Source organism: Sminthopsis crassicaudata, chromosome 6 (assembly GCF_048593235.1).
Source record: "Sminthopsis crassicaudata isolate SCR6 chromosome 6, ASM4859323v1, whole genome shotgun sequence".
Taxonomy (NCBI): Eukaryota; Metazoa; Chordata; class Mammalia; order Dasyuromorphia; family Dasyuridae; genus Sminthopsis; species Sminthopsis crassicaudata.
Window position 1 is genome coordinate 94,915,695 of NC_133622.1, and position 13,006 is coordinate 94,928,700.

Below are 13,006 nucleotides of genomic sequence, written 5' to 3' on the forward strand. Positions count from 1 at the left end.
TTCAGATCCTTAGCTACCTTAGCTACCTTCAGTTACTATAAAGGCACTTGGCTTTTCCATCTACTTGTTCCCTCTAACTTTCAGATGGTGCAGCCTTTTTAACCTCCTTTTAGCTGAAATTCTCTTACATGTGTTGTTTTCCCCATTTAAAGTATGAGTTCCCTGAGATCTGAAGCTGCATTGCTTTTTTAGTTATAACCACAAGACATTGCTTGGTATTAGGTAAACACTTAAAAAATGTTTTTTCATTTACTGATTCAACCACACTTGCACATAGCCCAATGGGCATGACTTAATGAAGTCTTAATCAAAACTTAAGTAAATTTCAGCATAATATCATAAATGACTTAGTATAAAGCTCAAGAAAGAAATCTATTAGCAAAAAATCATGCAGATTTTTCATGAAGCAAACAGAGTTATAGACTTAGTGGTATATTAAACTTTCATACAATGTTAAAAAAATACTGAGGAAATGGCCTTTAGGATATTCTATTAAAGATATATGGAAGATTGTAGACAACATGTGTATAGAATGAAAAGATATGACTAGGATATGATATGAATTGGTAGAGGGAATTCCTATGTTGATGAAATTGCAGCTCAATTTTAAGTATCAATCTACTGTTGATTCAATAGATCACAGATTATTCTGATAAAACTGCTTGACCAACAAACCTCAATTGACTACCTATATTTTATTGATTTTATATAGTCTGGGATTGAAAAACCTTGAAACAGGCTTTTCTTCTATACTTCTAGAATAAGTCTAATGATGTGTGTTTGCAATTAAAAAAAAAGAATAAAACTAAGATCTTAGTTATAGGTTATACTTAGATTAAATATAAATCAGATTTATAAAGAAAAAGTGCTCTGCATTTGAAACAATATGATATTTTGATTGATGAGGAAACTTCCTTTTATTTGAAATTAGATTATCCCAATGATAATGTTCAATCTATTTTAGTCATTTTAGTAGATCTTGTTCAAATGTGATGATAGGATGTCTTCATCTCTCACATTATCATCTCTTCCACGTGTTCCAAATATAATTTATTTTATGCTTCTCCTCAAGACCTTCAACAGCTATGAATTCATGAACTCATTTCCTCTACTTCTTCCCCTTGGCTCTGAAGCACCAAGACTGTTTTGAATCTCATATATTCTCATACAGAATGGAGATCATAAGCGATCCTTCCTATCTACTTCCATATGCCTCTATGCAGACCATCATAGTTTAGAGTTTTAACTTCTTTGAATACTCTAGCACCAAGAGAACCTAAGATAAAAGAGAGTCAGGAGCAAATGACCAATGTCTGACTCAGAATAAGTGAATATGAAAGACATTTGCTCAAATAAGAGAGAATGGACTGAATACAACAGTCTCAGTTTCGCAATGTGGGATGTCTCTTTTGTCTTTTAAATATGTTATGAAGATACCAGAAAATGAGTACACACCTTTTCCAGTACAACACTATCTTGGAAGCAACAAAAATATGCAGACCCTTACAACTGGTTTAGAAAACAGCAGCATAAAAAAGTTGGAAGCCTGAGGCAATGCTTCTCTACCCCAAGTGAACAGAACTCAATTTAAACATAAAGATCAAAATCAAGAAAGGGAAGAGTTGGTCTGACCAAGTCAACATTTTGAAAACAACTACAAACAAAACCTATGGAAAAAAATGCTATTTGATCCCAATGCCAGCAAAAATTTCTGGAAGATTTAAAGAGATGAGTGGTAAAGGGAAAAATAGGAAAACAAATGAGAGTGATACAAGAACATTATAGAAAGAGAATTAACAGCCTGGTAAAATAGACACAAAAATACAAGAAAATTATACCTTAAAAAACAAAATTGGCCTAATGTTTAAAGAAGCATAAAAATTCACTAAAGAAGAGAAATCTTTTAAAAATGGAATTGGTAAGATGGGGGGGGAAGTACAAAATCTCACTGAAGAGAACAATTCCTTAAAAATTAAGTGGGTAAGTAGAAAATAATGATTCCATGAGACTTCAAGAAATAATAAAATGAAGTCAAAAGAATGAAAAAATAGGGAAAATAATCTGAAATATCCAGTTTGAAAAATAACTGACCTGGAAAATAGATTGAGGGGAAACAGTTTAAATATTATTGGAAAGTCATGATAAAATTAAAAAAAAAAAAACAACCTAGAGATTATTTTTCAAGAAATAATAAGGAAAACTGCCCCAATATCTTAGATCCAGAGGGCAAAATGGAAACTGAACGAATCCATTCATTGCTCACTTTCTAAAAGATATTCCAAAATGAAAATTCCCCAAAATATTATTGACATATTCCAGAGCTCTCAGGTCAAGAAGAAAATATAAAAGAAACCATTCAGATATCATGAAACTATAGTCATGATCACACAAGATTTAGCAGTTTCCAATGTTAGAATATAGGGTCTGGAATATAATATTCTGAAATGTAAAGGAGATAGGATTACCACCAAGAATAACTTCCATCAAAACTGGACATAATCTTTCAAAGGAAAAAAATGGATATTTAGTGAACTATAGGCTTTTCAAGCATTCCTGATGACAAATTACAGGGAGAAGTAGACCATAAATCTATACTGTTGGGCCACCTAAATTTTCTCTTCTCAGATTTTGGTAAACCTAATCATAAAATAAATAAGCAAGAAGAAGATAAATAGAATTTTAGAAATGTTAGATATGAGAAACCTCTGGAAAAAATGAAATAGAAGGAAATTTATGTTTTTCTCAACTGTATGGCACCTTTAAAAAACTTGAACATGTAATAGGACATAAAAACCTCACAAGCAAATGAAAAAAAGCTAGGACAGAGTAGCCAGAGTTTAAAAGAAATGTACAAGAGTTATGCAGTCCCCCAAAAAGTAAGGGGCAACATAGTACAGTGGATAGGACAATAGATATAGAATAGAATAGAGTGAGGAAAGCATGGGTTCTAATTTTGTCTCAAATATTTACTATCTTTGTGTATAACCCTAGATAAGTCACCTAACCTCTGTAAAAGAAAGTACTTGAACTCAATGATCTCTAAAGTCTCTTCCAGATCTAAATCTTATGATGCCAGAGCATTCAAAACTAAATAGCCCTATCCCACATCTCACAAAATTTTGGATATTTATTTACCTAAACTTCCTTTGGAACAGTCTAACCCTTTTCTTCCTTAACAATTAGTATCCTAACTCCAGTTGACCACATCATAAATTCCTTAGAATACAGAGATCACATCTTTTACAAATTTTTTTTTTTTTCTTTTTGGTACTATAGCCTAACATTGTAGTACTTTCAGGTAAACTCAGCAAATATTTGTTAAGCACCTTCTGTAGAAAAGAAATAAAAAAAAAAAAAAGTAAAGGTTCTTGTCCTCAAGAATCTTCCATTCTACTTATGGGAGAGCATATGTTAAAATTATGTTTTCTGATAGGGATCTTTCATGCACAATTGATTTCACAAATCAAACTTAAGTCTCCATTGTCCTTAGTTTGATATTTTTCCCTTGGGGCTACTTGGTGGAGCTCAGAAACTGGGTAAAGAATTTAGGTATAAAATCTGATGCAACTTTCTCAACATACCCTAACTTCCCCCATAGCCACCACAGAATTGATTGCACAAAAATCTTATCTTCACTGAATCTCCATACATCCCTAATCTGCATACTCTCTGGCTTTTACTAACATAAACTGACTTCCTCTAACACCATCTCAATTTACTCTCCTTCCCATTCATAGATCTACTGCTTCTATTCCACATCCATATGTAAACTGGGCTTCTAAGCACTAGATACTTCCTCATTCTTTGCTCAATCTCACTGAAATTCAAGTTCTCAGTCCCAGGGAATACAAGTTTGGAGAAAACTCAAGATGCATTTTAATTGACAGCTAAGGACAGTCAGCTACTTAACTCCAAAATCACTCATAAAAGGTTGTTCCTTAAGATTTTAACACTCTAAAAAATATTTTTTATGTATATATGAGGGCATGGATGAAATCAGGATAATTTAAAATAGGATAATCACTACAAGTTTTTTTTTGGAGAGAATTCTGTTTATAGACTTTTTGGTTTTGGCTCTGTCTTACAAAAACACAGGGAGCTAAAACAATTCCTGTGCATCTACTAAGAGAATAAAGACCTAAATTCCTTGATTCCCTTCTCAATTCATAGTTCAAATTGCACTTTCTTTATATGACAGGCTGTAAGAATCAAATGTTGTAAGGATGAAATAGATGAAAACAATTTGTAAATTGCAGATCACTCTACAAATGTAAGTGGCATGATACAAAAATGACACCATCATCATCAGTAAACTGTATTCATGGACTTTAGAAAATGATCAACTTTAATCCATATATCCACTCAATAACTCCATTTCGTAAGACCTTTTGGAAGCTACTTAGAAAACTATTTTTCTGAGTGGAATAATGGTTGGGAGTAGTACAAAAGAGCAAGTGAGACTAGCATTCTCTTTTATGCACTTTAACCTTCAGAAAGCTTCTGACTCACAGGATAGAGGATCACTCTTATAGAAACTTTTGAGAAGATGCTTCAGTGTTATTGTGACAACTGAAGAGACATTATACTAGTATGGTGTATTATATGGGGGGTGAAGAGGGAGGCGTGAAGATTGGAAACCAGTAGAAAAAAGCTTGAGAAACAAAGAGACAGCTGTGCCAACAGTGATGTATCTTGCAAACAGTCAATGCAGCTAAGCACCAAGGAAGAGTAATGGTATATATTTAGTATGGCTAAGGTCACTCATGGGTCTTTTCATTCTTCCTCTGCATCTCCCCCCCACACAAATAACAATACTTTGGATTTTGAAAACAACCATATACATATAATGTGGTTGAGTATAACTGAAAAATCTGTGTCTAATGTTGTTTAAAACTTTCTTCTAAGGTATGCACTTTGGGTACACAATATAATACAAACAATAAAAACGATATACAGATCCCAAGGTCCCAGTGTAGGGAATTTGTTCTTTGTTTTTTATTTATAGTGGGTTGTTTGTGGTAAAATGATGCTACATAAATACTTGGAGTTTGCACACTTCTGGAAGAAATATTTCAAGCTTGCATATCATGTTTCCTGCTTCATAGAGGTAAATAAAAAAGAGCTCCAAAGAATGAAGTTCAAACATTGTTCACTACTGTTAATAGTTTTCTTGAAGAAACTATGCCATATAATTGTCTCTTTGTAAGACAGTCTTTGCACAAGTTTGAGGATTTTGAGCCACTTTAGTTAATCTACCACATTTTGGAATCCAGTATGCTATTAGAACTTAAAAAAACCAACATTCATCTCCTCTCTTTGATGACCCTGCCAACTTCTTTCCTTCTCTTCCTTTCCCTTCCTACTATCTCTCATACATTCAACTCAATTTTTCATCCTTCATATTCCAACTTAACTACCCTTTTTGTTTAAAAAAAAAAAAAAGGCATTCTTCTTAGTTATATCACTCCTGGGAAAACTTAAATCATTGAATTTCTATGGCTGAAGACTAGAGTCCCTTTGGGGGATTCATTCCCCATATAGCAAGTACCCAAAAATATAGACTCAAGGTTAAAAAGTAGTCTCCTTGATGCTTTGTTAATGTGTTCCCAAATCTTAACAGGAAGACTAAAATGTAACATAAATCATTACCTAATTAGTTAATTAGTTACATTTTAAACTTATCTGAGGTGAAGTTGTCATAACAAAGGGGTGATACACTACATGGACTATAGACAAAAAAGAATGGAAGACTAAGGTATTTCACTGTTAATCCAGCATTGTCCAAGGGAGAGTGACTGCACTTAAATGACATGAATCTTACCATTCCTAGAAAAACTTGAACTCTAAATCTGGGATTCTTAACCTAGGATCCAAAATTTCCCAAGGGTCCCTGGATAGATTTCAGGCAGATAGCAGATTTCAAAGAGAAAAAAAAAAATGCAGGTAACCAAAGGGGTACATGACATAAAAATAGACTAAGAACTTCTTAGACTTATAAAATTTTAGAACTGGAAGAAATCTTCAAGATATCCCAAAGGCAATACTTCCCTTCATAGAGGTCTCCTAATGTAACCTAGATGATCATTTATTAGGTATGTTACTATTTGGATTCTTTTTTGTTTGTGGTTTAGACAACATGGTTTTTGGGATGTCTTCCAACTCTCAGATTTGTTGATTCTGTAATTCTGTGATCTCTTCTTCCCCAGGATGTATGAGATTACTGATCTTTGTTGTCTACCTGTCACCTTCTTCTTACTTGTGGCTTCAAAAAGCTGTAGTATGAACAGAGGTCACACCCCAGTAAAACATTTTGGCAGACAGACTAAACTAGGTTTTTAGACTAGCCAATGGCCCTGAGACTAGTGAGTTAGGAAGATGGTTATTTCTCTCAGCAGAATGAGCAGATGAAAATAATTTTGTTTAATTTTTTTCCATTATGCTATGGAGTGCTCAGAACTTGGATAGACATAGAAGTCAATGTCATTCACTGCAATACCCATAATCCTGACTTCTGTCTTACCACTGAACCTTGGGGATTGGTGACAACTCTACACAACTCTACCTCACTTAAATCAAATTCATAAATCAACATCACCTATACTTTATCCAGGACTTGAAGTCCTGGGTGGCGACCAATGAGTGATGAAACAGCAAATATGAATACATTGTAGTCACAACCTTGCCCGTGGAGTTGTCTTTTTTACTGGATTAAAACAACAGTGAGATTTAGCAATCATGTGGGTATCTGAGCATCCCTTTTAAATCCTGCACCACTCATTTCCTGACAGGAGGAAGGGGTTAGAAAAATGTCCTAAAAATTATCTGCTTTCTCCAAAACTGAACTTCTGACTGCAGGATATGGGGATCACACCCTGTGGTTGAACCATACACACACACTCACAGCCCCACACCCTTTCCCTTTTAGCTGAGTCACAGCTAAACACAACTGCATCTTGATTCTAACATTGTGATATTATTGATCTTCTTTGGGGAAAAAAAGACCAACAACAATTATTTATTCTTTCTAATCAAGAGATAAGGAGACTGAGGCCAAAAAAGAATTAAATCATTTGCTTAGGGTTTCAACAAACTACTTTAAGTTGTACATTTTGAATTGAAATATAGGTTTCATGAATTCTGATTCAATGGGTTTTCCCCTATATCTTGGTTTTCTTTTCCTGCTCTTTTCATTAAATTGTTTAAAAAAGTATTTACTGAGTATCTGCCATTTGGCTAAACTATGGGAGGGGAAGAATATAAAAGCAATATAGAATACCTTTGCTCTCAAGAGTGTTTGGAATCTAGTGATATACTTTTCACATTCATTTTCCACTGTCTCTTCTCAGTGCACACCCTCTTGATCATTCCCATTCTCTCTTCAGCCTCTTATATATTGCTTCCTTCCCTACTACTTATCAAAATTCCCAGATTTTTCCTATAAATAAGCAAACAAGAAGCACTACTTTTTTCCTTTTCTTTTAAAAAAATTGTAGTATTTTATTTTTTTAAATGCACGTATAGCTAGTTTTCAGTATTTGGTTTTGTAAGATCTTGTGTTCCAAATTTTTTTCCCTGCCTCCCTTGCCTCCCTCTCCCCAAGACAGCAAACAATCTGATATAAGTTAAATATGTGCAATTCTTTTAAACATATTTCCATACTTGTCAGGTTGTGCAAGAAAAATTAGACCAAAAGGGAAAGAAAAAAAAAAACATGAGAAACAATAAAACAAACAAAAAAGTAACAATAGAATAGTCTACTTAAATTGCCTTGAATCACCACATTGTTGAGAAGAGCCAAGTGCATCACAGTTGATCATGTAATCTTGTTACTATAACAACTACTACTTACATTTGACCCTAACATCCTCACAAGCTATTGTCCTGTGCATCTTTTTTTATGGCTGAAGTCCTAAAAATGTTTGTCTTTAGTCATTGCCTTTCCTAACCTTTTATTCATGTCTCAGTCCCTTATAAGGATTTGTGTCTAACTTGTGACCCCTTTGCCTCCCATTCAATTTAACTATTCTTTCCAGATTTATCAATAACCTCTTAAATTGATGCTGAATCCAATGAGTATAGACAGTTCAATGACCTCAATGACAATGAAGTTTTTCCAAACTTCATCTTTTGTCACCTCTTTTATGCCTCTATTGATTAGCCTCTTCTCCTGGATTCTCTTTTGTGATTCTTTTCCTATCTGATCATATTACCTAAATCTCCTAGAATCACTAAGTGAGTCCTAGTCACTATGTTTGATTCCAGGTTCTACCTGGAGTCTTCTCTTCTACTTTCTTTCTAAACTGTCTCCCTTAGTGATCTCATCAGCTAGAATGGATTCAAATATCCTGAACAACCTGATGATCCCAGATCTTTAAAGAGTCCTGCATAATTTGCTTTGCTCCTTGTATATGGTATTTTATCTTTGTCCCAATGCCTTATGTCTAAAATGTGCTCCCCTCCCACTTTTGTCTACCTGGAAGAATCCCTGAGTTCCTTCAAACTATAGTCCTAGGCTACATACTTCCTTGGAAAATTGTTTTTTATTTCAGTCAAATTGAACAAGTATTTATTAAAAACCTACTATGTGCCAATGAGAATACAAATGACAAAACAAAATAATCTTTGTCCTCAAAGAGTTCACATCCTAATACAGAGCATACAATAGATACAGAGAAAAGTATTTATTTTTATCCAATTACATGTAAAGACAGTTTTTGATATTCATTTTTGTGAAATTTTGAGTTCTAAAATTTTCTCCCTCCTTTCCTTCCTAAGAGAGAAAGCTTTCTGATTATATGTGCACAATCACTTCAAACATATTTCTACATTAGTTGTATTGTGAAAAAAGAATCAGAACTAAAGGAAAAAAACACAGGAAAGAAAAAAAGGAACAAAAATAATATACTCAAAGAAAATTATTTATGGAGTATATGCAAGCAAGAAAAGCAAAAAGGATAATTCATTCACATTAACCTTAAATATTCTTAACCAGGAGAAATAGATTTTATATTCTCCCTAGAACAATGACAGTCTTTCTCACAGTCATTCACAATTTACATTATTTTAAAGGTTTTGTAGGATTTTAAAGTTTTTTTTTAATTTTATATATTTTTTATTTTTAAATTTTAGGTTAATATTGATTTATTTTAATTTATATTAAATATTATTGATATCAATAATTAAATTATTTAATTTATATTAAAAATCTATGAATTATGTTTTTGCATTTATTTTTGATACAAAATAAAGAATGTACTTATAGATATATAAAGCATATGACATATACTTTTATTGCATAGTTAATAAGTAGTAGGACTGAGATTAGAACCCATGTATTCAGATTCAAAATCTCAGATTCTTTCTATTATTCCAGCCTGCCTTTCTGTGACCAGATATAAGATGTAGTAAATCCAATGTCTATTACTTTTACAACTCTAAATTTGTTTACATACAGTGCTGAAGTACTGAAACTTTAAAGTATCACTGGATGATAAGCTTCTTTGGGGCAAAAACTATTCTTGGTTTCATCTTTGTACTTTTGTACTTTTACAGTACTTTGAATGAATAACTTTTATGAAAACATTTACTAAGCTCTTTCTCATATGTTAAGTTCTGGGTCAAATGATAGAGATCTAAATTCAAAAAATGGAACAGCCTTTGTTTTAAAGAAACACTTTAATTTGAGAGATAGAACACATAAAAGAGCATCCAAGTGTTGGGTAGATGGAAAGTTTAAGAAGTCCCAAAAGTCTGGCTGTGGTGCAATTGGAAGACTCAAATGTCTTTAAATTATATCAGGAGACCTAATAACACCACTGGTTGGGGGGAGGCTGAAGGCAGGGCAGTTGGTAAGGCCTTAAGTTTGTCAGGCTGTGGCACAGTAAGACATGAGGTCCTCAGTCTCACAAGAAGAAAAAGAAATGATCATACCCATCTTATCTAAGCAATGTGATCAGTTTAGAATTTGAATGGCAGTCAAATAAATAAACAAATATTTATTAAGCACCCTCTATGTGCTAGGCACTGTGCCAAGTGAAGGGGAAGGAAGAGGTTAGGAAGGGAATTTATAAATATTCTGAATTGAATTTTAGGATTACAGATCTGAATTGAATTTTAGGATTATAGATCTCAATTTATGAACCTATGATTCTTTCCAACTACCAGGCAAAACTGTGCAGATAGGGTGAATTTCATCTGTGGGAAATCTACTGAGAGCACAGATTTCATCCCTAACATTGAGAGCCTTCTCTGGAACTTCCTAATATGGAAAAAAAAAAAAAAAAGATAGCTGGTTATGGTTCTTGAAGATACTGAGTCATCTATGAATAACTAGTGCTGTTTATTTTCTCTGCCTCATTGCATTTAGCCAATTGTTTTCTGTATTTTTTTGCATCCTTAGGATTACTTCCCCATATGTACTACTTTTAAATATGCTTTTACTAGATTTAATCTTGATTATTTCTGTAATGTGGATTTTTAATATCACCCTTTACCAGAGGCTATCTATCTCTGATATACTATTAAAATGTTAAAGTACTATGCTTAGGACTATGTTGAATAATAAAAGTTCACATTTATGTAAAACATTTATGCAAAGTTTACAAAGTACTTCCCTCATTAGACCCAAGAGGTAGGTGAGCCACACAAATATCATTACCTCATTTAAAAAATAGTGAAATTGAGGCTGAGGATAATAAATCATACAAATAACACATGCTGAAGTCAAGGCTTAAATCCAGGATTAGGGATGGGAAAATATGGCTATATTGTTAAGGTATTTTAAATGGGTTAGATCAATTAATGAAGCATTCTTTCTTGCTGGAATTTTGAGTTTTGGGATGTAGCAAGTATTCCACATATATACCTGTCTTATTTTACCAATTTTTTCTGAACAACCCACTGAGGAAGATCATATGGTTATAGATTTAAAGTGGGAAGGAGCTCCAGAGACTACCTGATGTAAATTCTCTACTCATAGGTGAGAAAACTGAGATCCAGACTTACCAGCAGTCACACAATAACAAAGAATGAGATGGAATTCCAAATTGGATCTTTCAATATAAAGTCCAAAGACTTTGCTGAATCCATCAATTATTACTAGTTTGTGATCCAACCCAACTCCTATTTAAAAAAATCATTTTGTAAAAATATTTCTAATATATAATGTTTTATAGTTCCCAGACTTCTGTATTTTGTTGTTGTTTTTAACTTGTTTCAATCAGGTATAACTCTTTGTAATCCTATTTAGGATTTTCTTGGTAAAAGATACTGGGTTGGTTTGCAATTTCCTTCTCCAGCTCATTTTTACAGAAAAGGAATTTCAACATTGATATTTGCAAAACCTTGTGTTCCAAATTTTTCCCTCCTTTCTCCCTACCCCCTTCCCTAGAAGGCAAGTAATCCAATATATGTTAAATCAAATATATATAATATATATATATGTGTGTGTAATATATATACACATATTTATACAATTATGCTGCACAAGAACAATCAGATCAAAAAGAAAAAAAAATTAGAAAGAAAACAAAATGCAAACAAACAACAAAAAAAATGAAAATGTTATATGGTGATCCACATTCAGCTCCCATAATCCTCTCTTCATCACAAGATCATTGGAACTGGCCTCAATCATCTCGTTGTTGAAAAGAGCCAGGTCCATTAAAATTGATCTTCATATAATCTTGTTGTTGCCATGTACAATGACCTGGTTCTGTTCATTTCACTTAGCCTCAGTTCATATAAGTCTCTCCAGGCCTCCACTATATTCTTTTAATTTTATAGAAATAATCAAGTTACTTGCTGTCTTGAGGAAGGAAGAGGTAAGGGAGAGAGAGAAAAAAAAAAATCTGGAATTCAATATCTTACAAAAAATGAATATTAGAAACTATTTTTACACATAATTGGAAAAATAAAATACTATTGAAATTTTTAAAAGAAGAAAAACACAACAATAATAACTATCTTTTTAACTTAAAAAATATATATGTATACCTTTGGAACCTGTGGATTTCTTAACAAATCCCCTTGTAAAACCCATAAAAGATCATTGGATTATTAAAGAGTAGTCCATATGATCTTTCTTGAGTGGGTCTTAGATTTAGGGGGTCTCAGAAAGATTTGCCAATATCTTTTTTTGGTATGTGTTTCTACATGACTGGCACAGAATAGGCATTTAATAAACATACATTGACTGAATTAAGCATTTATTTCCAGGTGTGCTTTATCTGGGATAGAATAAAATATGTCATACCTTTCTTATTTTAGACAGTATATGTTAATTTATGGAGCTTAAAAATCACATTTTTGGGGGAGGGGGGTCTGTATTATACTATGACATATTAAGCTTCCAAGCCACAAAAACAAAACAAAACAAAATTACTTCAGATCTTCACATAATCTTTGCTGATTGTACCTACATCTTCACTTGTACAATACATTTTTTAGCTTCTTATAGGACTCTTTATTTATTACAATTAATCTTCTCCAATAAAATTCAGCACATTTTAATAAACATTAGTTAAATACCTAATATATGCAAGACAAAATTTATTTTTACATATGTGCTCCCATATCATTAGATTTATGTCATTTGCAAATTTGATAAGCGTGTTTAACTATACCTTCAGACAAGTCACTGATGGAAATACTATCAAACATAGATCAGAGAAGAAATCCTCAATTCAATCTCTTGGAAATGTCTCTACAAATTGACACTGATTGATGATTTTTGGTCCAATTATTTAACCAATTCTTAATCCTCCACCATCTACATTTTTACATTTCTTACTTTTGAGTCCACAAAATTGTGACCTGAAAATTTTCCATATCCAACTAACTACATTATCGCTAATCTTGTATTGCAATTTCTCTATTTAAAAAAAAGAGAGATTTTACTTTCCATACAAATAAAATTAGATCTAAATAACTAGAAGAATATCAAGTACTCATAGGCAGACCAAGTTAGTATAATAATTATATTATAATATAATATATATTATAAATA